Source organism: Ambystoma mexicanum, chromosome 10, assembly GCF_040938575.1.
Source record: "Ambystoma mexicanum isolate Mex_15411 chromosome 10, UKY_AmexF1_1, whole genome shotgun sequence".
Classification (NCBI taxonomy): Eukaryota; Metazoa; Chordata; class Amphibia; order Caudata; family Ambystomatidae; genus Ambystoma; species Ambystoma mexicanum.
The window spans coordinates 605,855,193-605,870,183 of record NC_090932.1 but is presented as its reverse complement, the minus strand read 5'-3'; the positions used below and the strand labels follow the sequence as shown (position 1 = coordinate 605,870,183).

The 14,991-nt window shown below is 50.2% G+C and overlaps 1 protein-coding gene across 1 annotated transcript in view; it reads left to right on the top strand.

The window, feature by feature from the left end:
• The window catches only part of CUL3 (cullin 3), a 1,420,631-nt gene that overhangs the window by 153,743 nt on the left and 1,251,897 nt on the right, over positions 1 to 14,991 (top strand). The window lies entirely within an intron of this gene.

The following is a 14,991-nucleotide window of genomic DNA, read 5'->3' as shown; positions in this document are numbered from 1 at the left end:
GAAGGGATCTGTCGGCAGTCCATCTAGCTGGAGAACAAAACAGCAGCGGACGCTCTGAGCAGGCAGAGCAGTTTCCAACGAGTGGGAAATAGCTCAGGAAGTCCTTCAAGAGATCTTCGTCCTTTGGGGAACCCCACAAGTGGATCTGTTCACAACCTAGTGGACTGGGAGTTTCCACTTCTGTATGCGTTTCCTCCAGTCCCTGTGATCCCTCAGTTAATCAGGAGGTTGAGAAAGTTCAGGAAAAACATTATCCTAATTGCCCCGTATTGGGCCAGGAGAATGTAGTACCCGGACCTTCTGGACATGTCCATCTGCCCTCCAGTACGGCTTCCAAAAAGAGAGGATCTTCTCTCGCAAGAAGGTGGTCACGTTCTCCATCCAGAGGTCAACACACTCAACCTTCACGCATGACATCAAGGAGGTTGAGATACAAGGATTGGAACCTTTAGGATGACGTCATGTAGATCTTGCTTTCGGCCAGAAGGCCAGCAACTAAATCTCTATCGGTGTCGTTGGAACAAGTTCACTAACTGGTACAGAGATAAGGATGTGGACCATTTTCAGTGTAATATTCCCAGAATATTATCTTTTCGAAGGGATTGTCTCCTCCAACGTATTCCACATCTATGACCGGTAATCACCACAGCTGTGCTGCTTCGGCAAATTTTCGGCTCCTACGTCGATGACGTTGATACGCTGTCCCTCAAGGGCCTCTGTCGAGCCGACGTCACCGGATGTTATAAGTAGGACGCCTGCAGACTCGGTTCCACGAACGTGTTCGCTTCGGAATCTCGGCGCGCCTCGGTTCTTCTCCTGATTGAATCGGTTCTTCAAACTTGGTTGTTTGTGAAGTATCGTCTTCATCTTCTACCCCACGGTCGGGCTTCAAGAAGTGTCGGGACTGCGGTTCCAAGATGTCGCTTACGGACCTGCACAACGTCTGCCTCTGGTGCCTCGGTGAGGACCACGCCACCGATGACTGTGATGAATGCCAGTCTTTGATGTCGAAGGCCTTGCGGGAGCGTAAGAAGCTGACTGTAGGTAGGGTTTCCAAACCCCAAAAGTCGAAATCCACTGGGCTTTCGACCGATGATTCGAGGGGCGACTCTCCGCGTAAGTCCAGGGGGGGGGTCTCGGTTCCGGAGTGGTTCCTGCCATTCCTCTGCCTCTTCTAGGTACTCTCCGAAGCGCTGTCACTGGTCGCCTTCCCCGTCCGAGGACTCTGCCAGACAGCGGGTAGCATGTCCCAACAAGCATTCCTCTCTGGCGGAATGGGACGCATTTCGCAAGGAGATGATGGCGATTTTTGAATCGCAGGGCTCCATTCCGTCCGCGCCTTCGAGAGAAGCCGACAAGGAACGCGCTAGGGCCACCAGGCTCGGGCGGTCCGCGTGATCATCGGGAGCCGTCGAGGTTCCGATCGGACAAGGTAGATCGCTCTAACCATGCCCGTTCCAGGTCCCAGTCCTCAATGCCCTCAAGAACGTCTGAGCCTGTGAGGCCTTCTAAGAAGTAATCGGCGCCAAGGTCGTCGAAGGACACACCCGGGGCTCCGACTTCGAAGCCGTCGGCGAAGCCGTCAGCGCCTCGCTCGGCGTCGACGCCCATTCCGTCGACGCCTTTTGAGGAGGCTTTATCGGATGTGCTCCGGAGACCGGTGTAAACCCTGAGGAAGTCACTGAGTAAGTTGGTGAGGTCTGCGTGTGAGCCTTTTTCTGTACCCTCATTTAGGGATTTATTCCAGCCTTTGGATTATATCTCACAGGTGGATGAAGGGTCAGATGTGGAAGGGTTTGTCCCTCCTGAGGTTCCTGACGAACTGTTGTCTGATCATAGCCAGATGGAAGACCTGCGTTAATCCGGAGGTTGAATTTGGCAGCCTGAGCCTGGTACACACGCAGAGTCTTCGTACAGGTGGCTCATGTTGGGGTGGTCTGCTCCACCTGTGGATTTTCTGCTGGATGACCCGACAGATATTTTGGACCAAGGTCCACCCACTGACCCAGTGTTGCTTTGCACCCACTCCGGAGAGTTCGGTGCAGGCGGCTACGGCCCCAGCGAAGCCGGCGGTGTACCCTACCATCCCTCTTGATTGGGACGACAAGCGCTTCGACGGTTGGGCGAAGAAAGTATTTTCATCTGGGGGTATGGCTTCAAAGGCAGCCAACTCTGTGCCTTGGCAATATTCACTCACACTTTGTGGAATTGTGTATCTTTGGCGGCTGAACATATTCCCAAAGGGGAGGAACGGGATGTTTTTTTTGCCCTCGTTCAGGATGGCAAGGATGCCATGTGTGAATCCATTCAGTCGGGTCTGGATGTGGCAGACTGTCAGCCGGTCCATGGCAGGGAGCACAGTAATGCGCAGGTTTGCGTGGATGCGGAAGTCGGTGCTTCCTCCTGATGTACAGTCCCGGCTTCTCAACATACCCTTTGATGGTGACCATCTTTTTGGCAGCAAGGCTGACGGGAGCCTTGAGAGGTTGCAGACCTCTAAAGCTGCAGCGAAGTCGTTGAGCGCTGCAGTTTGCCAACCTCCGCCTTTTCGTCCTAGGGGACAGCAATGGAGGGGAGGTTCCTTTAGATTACTACTCATCCTTTGGTAGATTGAGGGGAGTTGCCAGTCAAAGGGGCCAACGTAGGAGTAACAGAGGTGTAAATCGAGGTGCCAATGCCGCTCGGGCAGTTGCCTCTTTGCCCTCAGGCACTGCCGCAGCCGCTTCAGCTCAGTCATGAGGCCATGCCCCTTGATTCGCCGGTTAGGGGAAGGCTGGTGCAGCATCTTGTAGAATGGTGTGCCATTACTTCAGATGTGTGGGTTCTGGAGATCATAGCCCATGGCTACTGTCTTCCTTTCCGGCAGAGGCCTCACGACAATCCACCAGGGAAGCTCTCTTTGAAGAGTCCGGATCCGCTCCTTGCGCAGGAAATCCTATCCCTGCTTGAGAAAGGCGCCATAGAACTGGTGCCTGTAGCGGAGAGGAACAACGGATGTTATTCCCCATATTTTTTTTATCCCGAAAAAAGACTGGGGATTGAGACCCATCATGGACTTGCGTGGTTTGAACAAGCTCCTCAGGAAGGACAAGTTCAAGATGGTTACTCTCTCAAGTCCTCCAGGCCCTTCAACTTCAGGACTGGTTGGTGTCTCTCGACCTCAAGGATGCTTACTTTCATGTGACGATTCATCCCATGGCGACTCGCATTTTCAGTTTCGCGTCCTGCCATTCGGATTGACTTCCGCCCGAGGGTCTTCACCAAGCGGATGGTGGTGGTGACAGCGTATCTCAGGAAAGGGGATTCACATCTACCCCTACCTGGACGATTGGTTGATCAGGGCGCGCTCTCCCAAGCAAGTCCTGGATCATGTGTCAGTCACCTGCCACTCCTTTCACAGGCTGGGCTTCTCCCTCAACTTAAAGAAGTCCCACTTGACAACTACAATTACATCGGAGCAGTGCTTGACACATCCATGGGGCAGTGTTTGCCTCCCCAGGTGAGGGCTCATCGCATTCTGCAGATTGTGGACAAGTTTCAATGTGCCCAGTGTCTCCCGGCGTTCGAGTTCTTGAGGTTGCTCGGCCTCATGGCATCCTGCATTCTACTGGTGTCAGAGGCCAAGTTGTGAAGGAGATCTCTGCCACGCACTCTCAAGATGCAATGGTTGCAGTCCTCCGGAAGGATGTCGGATCCCGTTCAGGTGCCACCCTTGGTCGCCCAGGATCTCCTGTGGTGGGCCGTCAAAGGCAATCTGATGAAGGGGGCTCCATTTTGGTGACCTTGGTCGGAGGTAACGATCGTGATGGACGCATCCTCACAGGATGGGAAGCTCTTGCCAACGAGTTGACAGCGGTCGTTCTCTGTCAGAGACCAGACTCCATATCAATCTGTTGGAGCTGAGGCCCATCAGGCTAGCGCTGAAGGCTTTTCTGCCGTCTGTACGGGGGAAGAATGTCCTGATTCTGACGGACAATACAGTGGCTATGCACTACCTCAACAAAAAAGGGGGGCGGGGGGCTGGGTCTCTCTCACTGTGCAGAGAGGCGATGCAGCTCTGGTTCTGGGCCATCCAGCAGGAAATTTCGATCTCAGCAGTTCATCTGGCCGGAGATAAAAATTAGGCGGCGGATGCTCTGAGCAGGTAGAGCACAGTCTCTCACGAGTGGGAGATGGCTCGGGAGGTTCTCTTGGAGATCTTCGCCCTTTGGGGGACCCCACAAGTGGATCTCCTCGCCACCAGTGTCAACCGGAAGTGCGAAAGATTCTGCTCACGGGAATTTCCTCCAAGAGGAGCCTTGGGGGACGCGTTTGTAGTGGAGTGGTCCTTCCCACTGCTATATGCATTTCCTCCAGTCCCCGTCATTCCGAAAGTGCTATGGAGGTTCGGTTCCCGAATGATTCTCATTGCTCCGGCATGGGCCAGGAGAGCATGGTACCCGGACCTTCTCGACATGTCCATCTGCCCTCCATGCCGTCTTCCCTACTGAGACGATCTGCTCTCACGGGAGGGGGGTCGGGTTCTCCATCCAGAGGTCAAGTCTCTCAACCTTCATGCTTGGTTTCTGAAAGGTTGAGGTACAAGGATTGGGACCTCCCTGAAGACGTGATGGAGGTGTTGCTTTCGGCCAGAAGGCCTGCAACAAAGTCCCTGTACCGTTGCCGTTGGAGAAAGTTCTGCGACTGGTGCAGGGTAAAGAATTTGGATCCTTTTTCATATGCCATTCCTGTGGTTCTTTCTTTTTTGCTTTCATTAGCCCACAAGGGCCTGCAAGTGGGTACCATTAAGGGTTATCTGGTGGCGCTGTCCATATTTAAGCGCTCGTCTGAGGAGTGTTCTTGTTTTAAGATTCCTTTGATTTCTCAGTTTCTGAAAAGGCTAACTAATGTGTTCCCACCGTCACCATTCCAGGTGCCCAGTTGGGATTTGAACTACTGAAATTCCTAATGGGAGCTCCGTTTGAGCCCTTACATTCTTGTCCTTTGAGACTGTTGACCTTTAAAACTGTATTTTTGGTTGCGGTTACTTCCGCTTGCTGAGTGAGTGAGTTGCAGGCACTATCCGCCAAGCCACCTTTCACGGTGTTCCATAAGGACAGGGTTGTCCTTGGGGTCCATCGTCCTTTTCTTCCGAAGGTTGTCGCATTTTCATTTGAGCCAGATGGTCATTCTTCCGGCGTTTAGCCTCCTCCACATCCTGGTAAGGAAGAGGCGAGGCTCCATAGGTTGGATCCTAGGAGAGCTTTAAGTTTCTAAATCTCACGCATGTCCCGGGTCAGAGTGGACGATCAGCTCTTAGTAGGATACGCTGGAAGGCGTTTGGGTCAAGCTGTTACTAAGCAGACCTTGTCCAGATGGATTATCTTGAAAATCTCTGAATGATACTGTCTGGGCGGGTAAGGACCCTCCGGTAGGCTTACGGGCCCATTCTACTAGGGGTGTGGCTCCCTCTACTGCTCTGCGGATGGGTGTTCCCATTTGTAACATTTGTGAAGCAGCCAAATGGGCCTCTGTCCATACCTTTGTAAAATCCTACTTCCTGGATTCTATCCATGGGCAAGATTTGGCCTTTGCCAAGGCGGTACTCTATTCTGCAATTTAATTGGGCATTCTAAAATTCTAAATTCTTTTCCCGCCTCCATACGTTGGTACTGCTTTGGGAGTCTGTCATAGATGTGGAATACGTCGTCGGACCATCCCATCGAAAGAACGTTACCAGGTGAGAAAGTAACTTGTTCTTCTGTTATACTTGGCTAATCTGGGGCTCCAGGTTGGCACGATGAAAGGTTATTTAGCAGCGCTATTCATTTTCAAGCGCTCCTCTTAGGAGGAATCTTTTAATATACATTCTTAAAAGGTCTAAATGTGTTTCCTCCAATACCTTTTCAAGTTCCTGTGTGGGACTTAAATTTAATACTAAAGTTCCTCACATGCATTCCATTTGAGCCTTTACATTCTTGTCCGTTAAGACTCCTTACTTTAAAAACCATACTTCTTGTGGCAATTACATCAGCCCACAGGGTAAGTGAGTTGCAGGCACTTTTAGTGGGCCTCCTCACTAAAATCAAGATAAAGTGGTCCTTCGAGTAAAATCCTCTTTTTTGCCAAAAATTGTCGTATTTTCACCGGTCACAAAAAATAACACTCCCTACTTTCTACCCTCCTGCTCACGCAAGTAAGGGAGAGGAACGGCTACAGAGATTAGATCCTAGAAGATTCAAGATTGGCAAAACTATGTCAGTGTGACAAACATTTTGTGGGAAACACTGGCCGCAAATTGGGACTAGCCGTGACTATAAGCAAACATTATCTAGATGGATAATTTTAGCTATAACAATGTTATAGATTGTCTGGGAAAGATCCTCCCAGAAGGGCTGAGAGCTCATTCTACCAAGGGCATGGCAACTTCAACAGCACTTCAAAGGGGTGTCTGGATAAGTTGCAGAGGGCGGAGAGTAGAGGCAGGTTGATTTAGAAAGGCTGTTACAAAAGTCCAACCTAGAGAGAACCAGAGCTTGTGATACCATGAGCTTCTGGGGGAAGGAGAGGAAAGGCAGAGTACCTCTGAGGCGGTGCAGTCGGAAATTTGACTTTTTAGAGACCTCAGATGTGGGCGGAGAAGGAAAGGGTGGAGTCAAAGATGACCCTGAAGTTCTTAGCCTCGCAGGTGGGGGTAGGAGGAGGGCCAAGGGAGGCCGGCCAGAGAGTGAGGGGAAAGGATGGTGAAGGTGTGCCGATGAGGAGGATCTCCGTCTTGCTGGCATTCAGACAAAGATCATTGGCGGCACACCAATCTTGAATGGCAGTTAGACAATCGGAGATGAGAGAGGGAGAGGGCAGCCTGAAAATGAGTTGTCGTCAGCGTAGCACTGGAAATTTGAGCAGAAAATGGCAATGCAGTGGCCGAGAGTTGCCAGGTATTGGTTGAAAAGCCAGGGCAAGAGGTTAGACCCCTGGGGAACACCACAGGTAGAGAGGAAGATAGATGAAAGGAAGGACCCAAGTTGGACTTGGTAGGGTCGATCTGAGAGGAAAGAGGTCAGCCAGGCCAGAGCCTGATCAGTGATACCAAAGTTTTCACAGACACGTTTGAGCAGGATGGTTTGGTTGACCGTGTCGAAGGCAGAAGAGAGATCGAGGAGGATGAGGACAGAGGGAATGTTAGAGACAAGGTTGGTAAGCAGATCTTCACGGATGTTTAGGAGAACAGGTTCCGTGCTTCCGGCAGCTCTGAAGCCAGACTGGTGGTCATGGAGACAGCCAATAGAATTGGAATGAAGGTTAAGCTGAGAGATGGCCAACTTTTCCAGGAGTTTGCCAAGAAAGGGAGTAATGGAAATTGGGCGATGGTTAGCTGTAAGAGAAGGATCAGCTGTGGGTTTCTTGAGAAGAGGATGCACAAAGGAGTGCTTCAGAGGGGAAGGGAAGGATCCAGCGGCAAAGGAGTGGTTGCAAAAATCAGCAAAAATCCAGAGCGAGGGTGTCAATGTGGTCCTTGATGGTTTTAGAGGCACAGGGATGAACCGGTTTTGAAGAGGCTTTCATAGATCGGACTTGTGTAGCAACCTCGTCAGGGATGAAAAGAGAAAAGGACGAGAAGGTTGGTGGGAGGGTGGCTAAAGGAGGGTCAGCAAGCGCAGATGGAGAGGGAAGAGGAGGAGGAGTGTGGATGGAGAGGGTGGACAGGATGTCCTGGGTTTTTGAAATGAAGTGAGAGGCAAGGGCATTGCAAAGAGCCTGGGAGGCAACGGGAGGGGTAGAGACTGCAGCAGGGTTGGCCAGCTCCTTGCAGATTTTAAAGAGTTCGGCCGAGTTGTTAGATGCCGCAGAAACACAAGCTTAAATGTGGTCTCTCTTCTTGGTGAGGACAGTCGGTATTGCCTTTGTAGCAGGCGACGGGCCAGTTTGTCAGAGGATGAACAGGAAGTCCTCCATTTCCTCTCAGCTGCCCTACACTTACGTTTAAGTGTAGCTAGGTCAGAGTCATACCAGGAATTGCACTTGGCTTTGGACTTCAAATGGATCCTCATGACAGGTGCAAGAAAATCAAGCATATCAGAAATTGAAGAGTAGAGCAGAGACAGGGCTGTATCAGGATGAGATAGCCAAAGGTGGAGGGGGGGGGGAGAAAGTGGCGGCAAAAGCCTCAACTGACACACGCTTCATGGGCCGGATGTCCGAGAAGGTAGGTGGCAGTGTTGGGGTAGGCTTGGGGGAGGTGTGGGGGGGAAGAGAGGGAGAGATGAGATGAGGAGGGAGTGATCACTCCAGGAGAGAGGAGTGGTCAGAGGAATGGAGATGGGAGGTCAGAGGAGATCAAGACATCGAGTGTGTGTGCCCTGCAGAGTGAGTCGGGCTAGAGGGGAGGATGGACAGGGAGAGGGAGTCGCAGAGGTCATGGAAGAGTACAGAGAAGGAGCAAGGAGAGTCTAAATGTATATTTAGGTCACCGAGAAGGAGGAGTTGAGTGGTAGAAGCCAGGAGGGAGGAGGAGAGGTCTGCCCACTCAGAGAAATGAGGTGATTTGACCAGGAGGCCGGTAGATGGTAACTACAGGAAGAGAATGGGTAGGTGAGAGAGAAAGCCTACAGACAAGGCATTCAAAAGAGAAGTGGGTCTGAGTGGGAATGATAGAGGCAGGAATCCACTCAGGAAAGATCAGGGCTACCCCTCCACCGGACCGGGAGGATCTGGGTGCTGAGAGGATCTTGTAGTCATCAGGGAGGAGAGTGTCAAAGCTCGTAACAGAGCTGGCCGTGAACCATGTCTCAGTAAGACCAAGGACATCAAGGTCTAGTTCTTCAAGGAGGTGGCAGATGTCACTCGATCCATAACATGCATCAAATGAGATGATTTGCGTTATAGGCTAAATTGTGATGTGGTCTACCGCAGGTTTCTTTTCAGGTCTTGAACGGTCTAGAGAAAAATCAAGCAACCTGTAATGAGATCTACACATTAACCTCTTGCAACACATTACATTGCGTTTACTGGTATAACCTTCGGAGTGCTGTCGGATGCATAGGTTTTTCTTTTCTTCTTTTATCCATAGTTTCTTGTAGCTACCGTTTACATTTGGCCCAAGTGTTTTATTTGATTGATATTGTTTGAAGTTCTGAGCTGTGATTTCCTCTGTTCTGAAGGGGAGTGATGTTGCAGGTATTGCATTCTAAGGGATGGCGGGAGAGGGTGTCCACGGTTTATCCACCAAATTCAATAAGTGAGGCACCTTTGACGGTTACTGTAATATTATGCTACTGGCAGTAAGGCTGCCATGGCAGAAATGAGTGGCCATCTCCGTTCGTAGCTCTTGACATAGTTCTGTGGGTGAATATCGGACCCTTGTCATGCAGTGCATGTTGAGCCAAGCATTGTGCTTTGCAATGGACCCTGTAGATTAATGGTAGCCATTGTAATGTTTGTATTCTGGTGGTGTGTGTCCCCTCTGATCCTGTGATACTAGACTTGCATCTGCATTTTGGACTGTACATAGTTACTAGACAATTTAAAAATATAACCATACCTACTTAAAGTGTTTAAACCATATAATTCTTAAATGCATGTTTTGGTGCATTTTTATTATACTAAAATCTGCTTGAATGGTACAATAGATATGCTTTCGAAGTAGGACTTCCTGATCAGATTATTTAAACGGAATTCTGATCAGATTATTTAAACGGAATTAAAATGGTGAAATAGAATAATAGATACATTGCCTTTTCCCCTCCAGTTTCTTTACATTTTGTTGATACCATTTTCTTTAATGTTGCACAACGTTTTGTATTTGGTTGCTGTCATCTGAGAAAGTGAGACAAATTTGTTTTCCTAAAAGTTGGTTATATGCGCTGAACAGAAAGACCGGGCATATAGATACCCATATGTCTGCCCCTCTGTGATGCCCCAATTGTTTTTTTAATAACTGTTGAGGCATAATCTGAGTGCCACACTGAGGAGCTCTACAACTGTGCTATCTGATCTGAAGATAGCCTATAAGATATCAATAACTTTAATTTGTAGTAATTTCTGTCCACAAAGTATGTTTTCACTCAAGCCTTGGCTGCTTAAGAAACCCTCTGCCGACCCCTCCAATACGGCAAACTGCCCTGTCTCGATCACACCTTTCCTGGGCAAACTCCTGGAGAAGCTGGCTATCTCTCAGCTCACCCTCCACTCTGCATCTGCTGGTTGCATCCACAGCCATCAATCTGGCTTTAGAGCATCCAGAGGCACGGAAACTGCGCTTCTGAACACCCGTAAAGACCTGCTCTCAAATCTTGACACTAAAACTCCCTCTGTCCTCATTCTTCTTGACCTCTACTCTCCCTTTGACACAGTAAACCACAACATCCTGATCGCACGTGCCATTACACGCTGGGAATCACAGGTCAGGCTCTGGCGTGGTTAACCTCCTTCCTTTCTGACCACCCATCCCAGGTGGAACTTGTGCTTTCTCTCTACTATCACTCTTTCAACCTGCAGCATCCCTCAGGGTTCTAACCTATCCCCCTGGTTCTTCAATGTCTACATGACTGCCCTGGCACGTGCGATTGCCAGTTTCACCTCTAACTTCTGGTGTTATGTGGGTAGCCTGTAAAGGAAAGTTGCATGTCATCCACATGTCACCACCTTTAACTCGCTCATATCTTACTGTCTGACCGCAAATCGGCCATGGTGTGCTGCAATCGACCTCTGCCTCAATGCCTGTAAGACTGAGATTGTTTGCATTGGGGACGCCTGCTCCTGCTTTCCCACTCACTTTGGCTGGCCACCCTTGGCCCTGCACCTGCACCCACCTGCCAGGCAAAAAAAACACCTTCTCCACTCACATTTCGGACATCTCTAAAAAGTCCAACTACCAGCTGCACCTCCTCAATGGTACTAATCCTTTTCTCACCTTCTCCCAGAGGCTTACTGTCTTCACAGCCCTGGTTCTCTCCGCTCGACTACTGCAACAGCCTCTTTCTCAACCTCCCTGCCTCTGCTTTGCGCCCTCTGCAACCCATCTAGAAAAGAACAGCGTGACATCCTTGCCCTCAAGCCCAGGGACTGCATCTCTCTGGCACTGAAATCCCTCCACTGGCTCCCCGTGGCTGCAAGGATCAAGTTGAAGACCCTCTGCATTGTCCACAAGGCTTTCTGGTGCCTGGGACCCACCCATCTGCATCAATGCCTTCCTAAATACTGTCCCTCCGGAACCCTCCACTCATCTACCTCCAACCTTCTAGGAGGGAGCCGGTTCTCCAAGCAGAGATTTGGAGGGAGATCTTTATCCTCAGCAGGGGGCTCCCTCTGGAATAGCCTTGCTGCCACACACTTTCTTAAGCCTGAGCACCTTAAGTTCCGGAAACCCCTTAAGATATTCCCCTTCTCCTCTTCCTTCTCCCTCTACCCTGCTAACCTCTTTTCTATACCTCTCCCTCCATGCTGACTGGCCGCCGGGCGTACCTCAGTCTCGCAGGTCCCTGGCACCCTTGCCAGTCCTCCTGCACTTGCCTCATTGCTACTGCACTTCGACAATGACCCACGAGAATGGCATATCTCAGCACTTACCCAGTTTCTGACTTACTGGGTGCACTTGGATTCCACCCCCCCTGTACCATCGGTGCACTTGCATGATCTGAACATACAATGCTTTGAAGATTTATCTTTACCTCTGTCTCCCCTCCTAGCATTATGGCGCCTCTATGCTCATGGAAAAACTGCAGATTAGTCGTCGGACCCATTTACTGTTATCTACATTGTTCATGGTATTTGCACTTACTCGTTCAGAAACTCAAAGGTGCTGAATGACTTTTTTTTTCTCTCCTTTTCCCTCCCTCCTTAAGCGCCTTCAAACACTTTCCTTGTCCATAGGTGCTTAAACATTAGTTTCCAAACAAAATAAAAAAGATTTAAACCTATTTTTACTTGCCTAAAAAAATCCCATTCCAAAATGGGAGCCTTTTTTGCATCCTTGTATCCCAACTTTGAAAAGTGGCGTGAAATACTCACACACATCTTTTCTGGGGTATGAGCTCTGGGCAAACCCCACACTAAGGAACAATCGTCAACAGGAAACATTTGTTAGCTTATTAGAGCTGACCACCTCCACCTGGCAACTCTTAATGCCCACTCAGCCAACACTCTTGACATCTGTCTCGTTCTTGAAGACTTTGACCTTGACATTCTCTCTTACCGAGACTTTGTTCAGTGCCAGCTCAGTCACTGCCTTGGACTCCCTCTTCCCTGATGGCTTCAAGATTATCTCCAAGCCTCAACATCACGGCACTGGCAGGGGGGCTGTGGGGCAGTGGGTTGCCTAATCGTCTCTGAGTGGGTTCCTGCCTCCATCTTATCTTACCTCCCAGACCTATTCCTCTTTTGAAAGCCTGGTTTGCAAGTTGGTCACCTCCTCCACCTCCACCCTGACCATTGCTACCATCTACCGGCCTCCAGGCGCCACCTCCGTATTAGTCTCTGAATGGACTGACTTCTGCTCTTTTCTTTCTTCCACCTCTAACATTCTCCTTGGTGATTTCAACATTCATTTGGACTCCCCAGGGTCTGCATCCACTCTATTCACTGATCTCTGCTCGTCGCTTTCCCTCTCCATTCTCTTTTCTGAGCCAACCTCCACAGCTGGACACTCTGGATGCCCTCATACACTCTAAGGTCTCTTACCCTCCCACCCCCCTCTAGTCACCCCTCTCTCCTGGTCTGACCCCAATCGCCTCTCCTCCCATCTGGGTCCCATTTGGCTCCCTGTCAACCCCCTCCAGGAAGTCGCACCAACCTCGTTCAAGAACACCTGCCCGATGAAACAAGTGACTGCGGCTGCCTTCGCCTCCACTCCCTCTCGCATCTGCCCTCCGAAACCTCCATATTTCCATCACCAACACTTGACATTCTTGCCCCAGTCATGAGGATCTGTCTGAAACCTGCCTCAAAGCGTAACACTTGGTACAGCTCTGAATTTTCAGTTCTGAAACTAAAGTGCAGGACAGCACAGCATAAGTGGCAACCCTCAGACTCCTCCTCTGACAAACTGGCCAGCCGCCTGCTACAAAGGCAATACAGACTCGCCATCCGTGCAAAGAGTCCACATTCAGGCACGGGTCTCCGGCGCATCCAAAAACACAGCTGAACTTTTCAAAATCTGCAGGGAACTAGCCAACCCCTCCAGTCTCCTCCTCCCCTTCTCCTTCCCAGGCCCTCTGCAATGCACTGGCCTCACACTTTGCCACTAAATTTCAGGACATTCTGATGACCCTTTCTACAGTCCCCCACAACCCAGCCCACTCCCCTACCCACCACCCCCCACCTCTCCTGTGACACCTGAAGAAGTTACCAGAGTTGTCCGCTCCATGAAGGTCTCTTCTAAACAGGTCTCCCCTTTCTCATCCAGGACCATCAAGGATAACATTGGTTCTCTTGCCCCTGCTCTCGCTGATTTCTGCAATCACTCCTTTATCACTGGATCTTCCCCCCCTCCCCCACTTCCTTGTGTGCCCATTCCTGAAAAATCCTTCCTCTGACTCGAATTGCCCTGCCAGCTATCGCCCTCCATCACCCCCTTCCTGGGGAAGCTACTTGAGATGCTGGCCTTGCCCCAGCTCACACTGTAAATTGTTGGTAGACTCCATGACCATCAATCTGGATTCTAAGCATCCAGAGGCACTGAACTGCTCTTCTGAACACCTGTGAAGAACTGCTTGCATCTCTGGACTCCAACTCCCCAGCTGTCCTTAGCCGTCTCGTCTCTCCTCTGCATTTGACAGTTAACCTTTCCATCCTCATGCAAAGGCTCCATGATACACTTGGTCTCTCGGAACGGGCACTGGATTGGCTGTCCTCTTTCCTCGCTAACCGCTCTACCCAAGTCATCCTGGTCCCCTTCTCTCCTACTTCCATCTCCACCTGTCTAGTCCCTCAGGGCTCTATACTCCCCCTCCCCCCCCCTCCCCCCAGCTGTTTAACATCTTCCTTGCACGCCTCATCTTTCCATTCTCCTCCAACTTCTTGTTACGCAGACCCTGCCTGCTGACCCTGTTGCACCTTCCATCATCCCTGACTGCCTTTCTGCTTGATTCCTGGTGCGCCTTCCATGATCTCTGCCTCAACGCCTGTAACACAAAGATCCTTCCCATTGGGACCCCTGCTCCCTCCTTCCATTCTCTTTGGCCTTCCACCTTGGGCTGTCACCCTGTGCCTTCAACTGAAGCCCGAAACCTTGGAGTCATCTTCGACTCATCTTTCCTTTCTCCCTCATACGCAGGACATTGCCAAGAAGTCCCAACTATCAGCTCTTCCTTCTCAAAGGAATTCTACCTTTTCTCACTTTCCCTCAGAGGCTCAATGTGACTCAAGCCCTTGCTCTCTCTAGACTTGACTACTATAACAGCCGCCTCCTACTGAATCTTCCTTCTTCCACTCTGCGACCCCTTCCAGCGTATCCAGATTAAATATTGTGTTGTAATGTATTTCCAACTATTCCCCCCCCCCCCCCTTGTGGGTGCTTTGAAACAGTATATTCTTATTGAATAAGCGCCGAACAAGAGAAAAAAAACAAAGCCCTAATGGAGTCGGATCTCCACGATCAGAGGAAACGCGCATATTGCTTTTCAGTACCTAAGTTTTCTCACTAGTGCCCTCGGGATTCTGTACCAGAGGGTTTATATTGCTGAACTTTTTTCATTTTGAAAATGAAGACTGAACAAAAACCCTGAATGTTTGCCGTTTCCCGCTACACGTTCTTAGAGGCTATAGTTTACTTTTCCGACTCCAATTCTAGAATATTCGGTGGCGGGGGAAGGACGTTTTTGATTTTGTAACCTGCAGGTGGAGCTACATGACGTCCCCCTCCCCCTCACCCCACCTCTAGGGCACTAGCAAGAGAACTCCCTTAAGTACTGCAGGTAGCACATGCCTTTACTCTAGACGCAAACCTTTTGCTGGGGAGACCCCTTGCAGACTAAAATACTGAACCGGCGTTAACCAAAGTTAAACCAAGATATG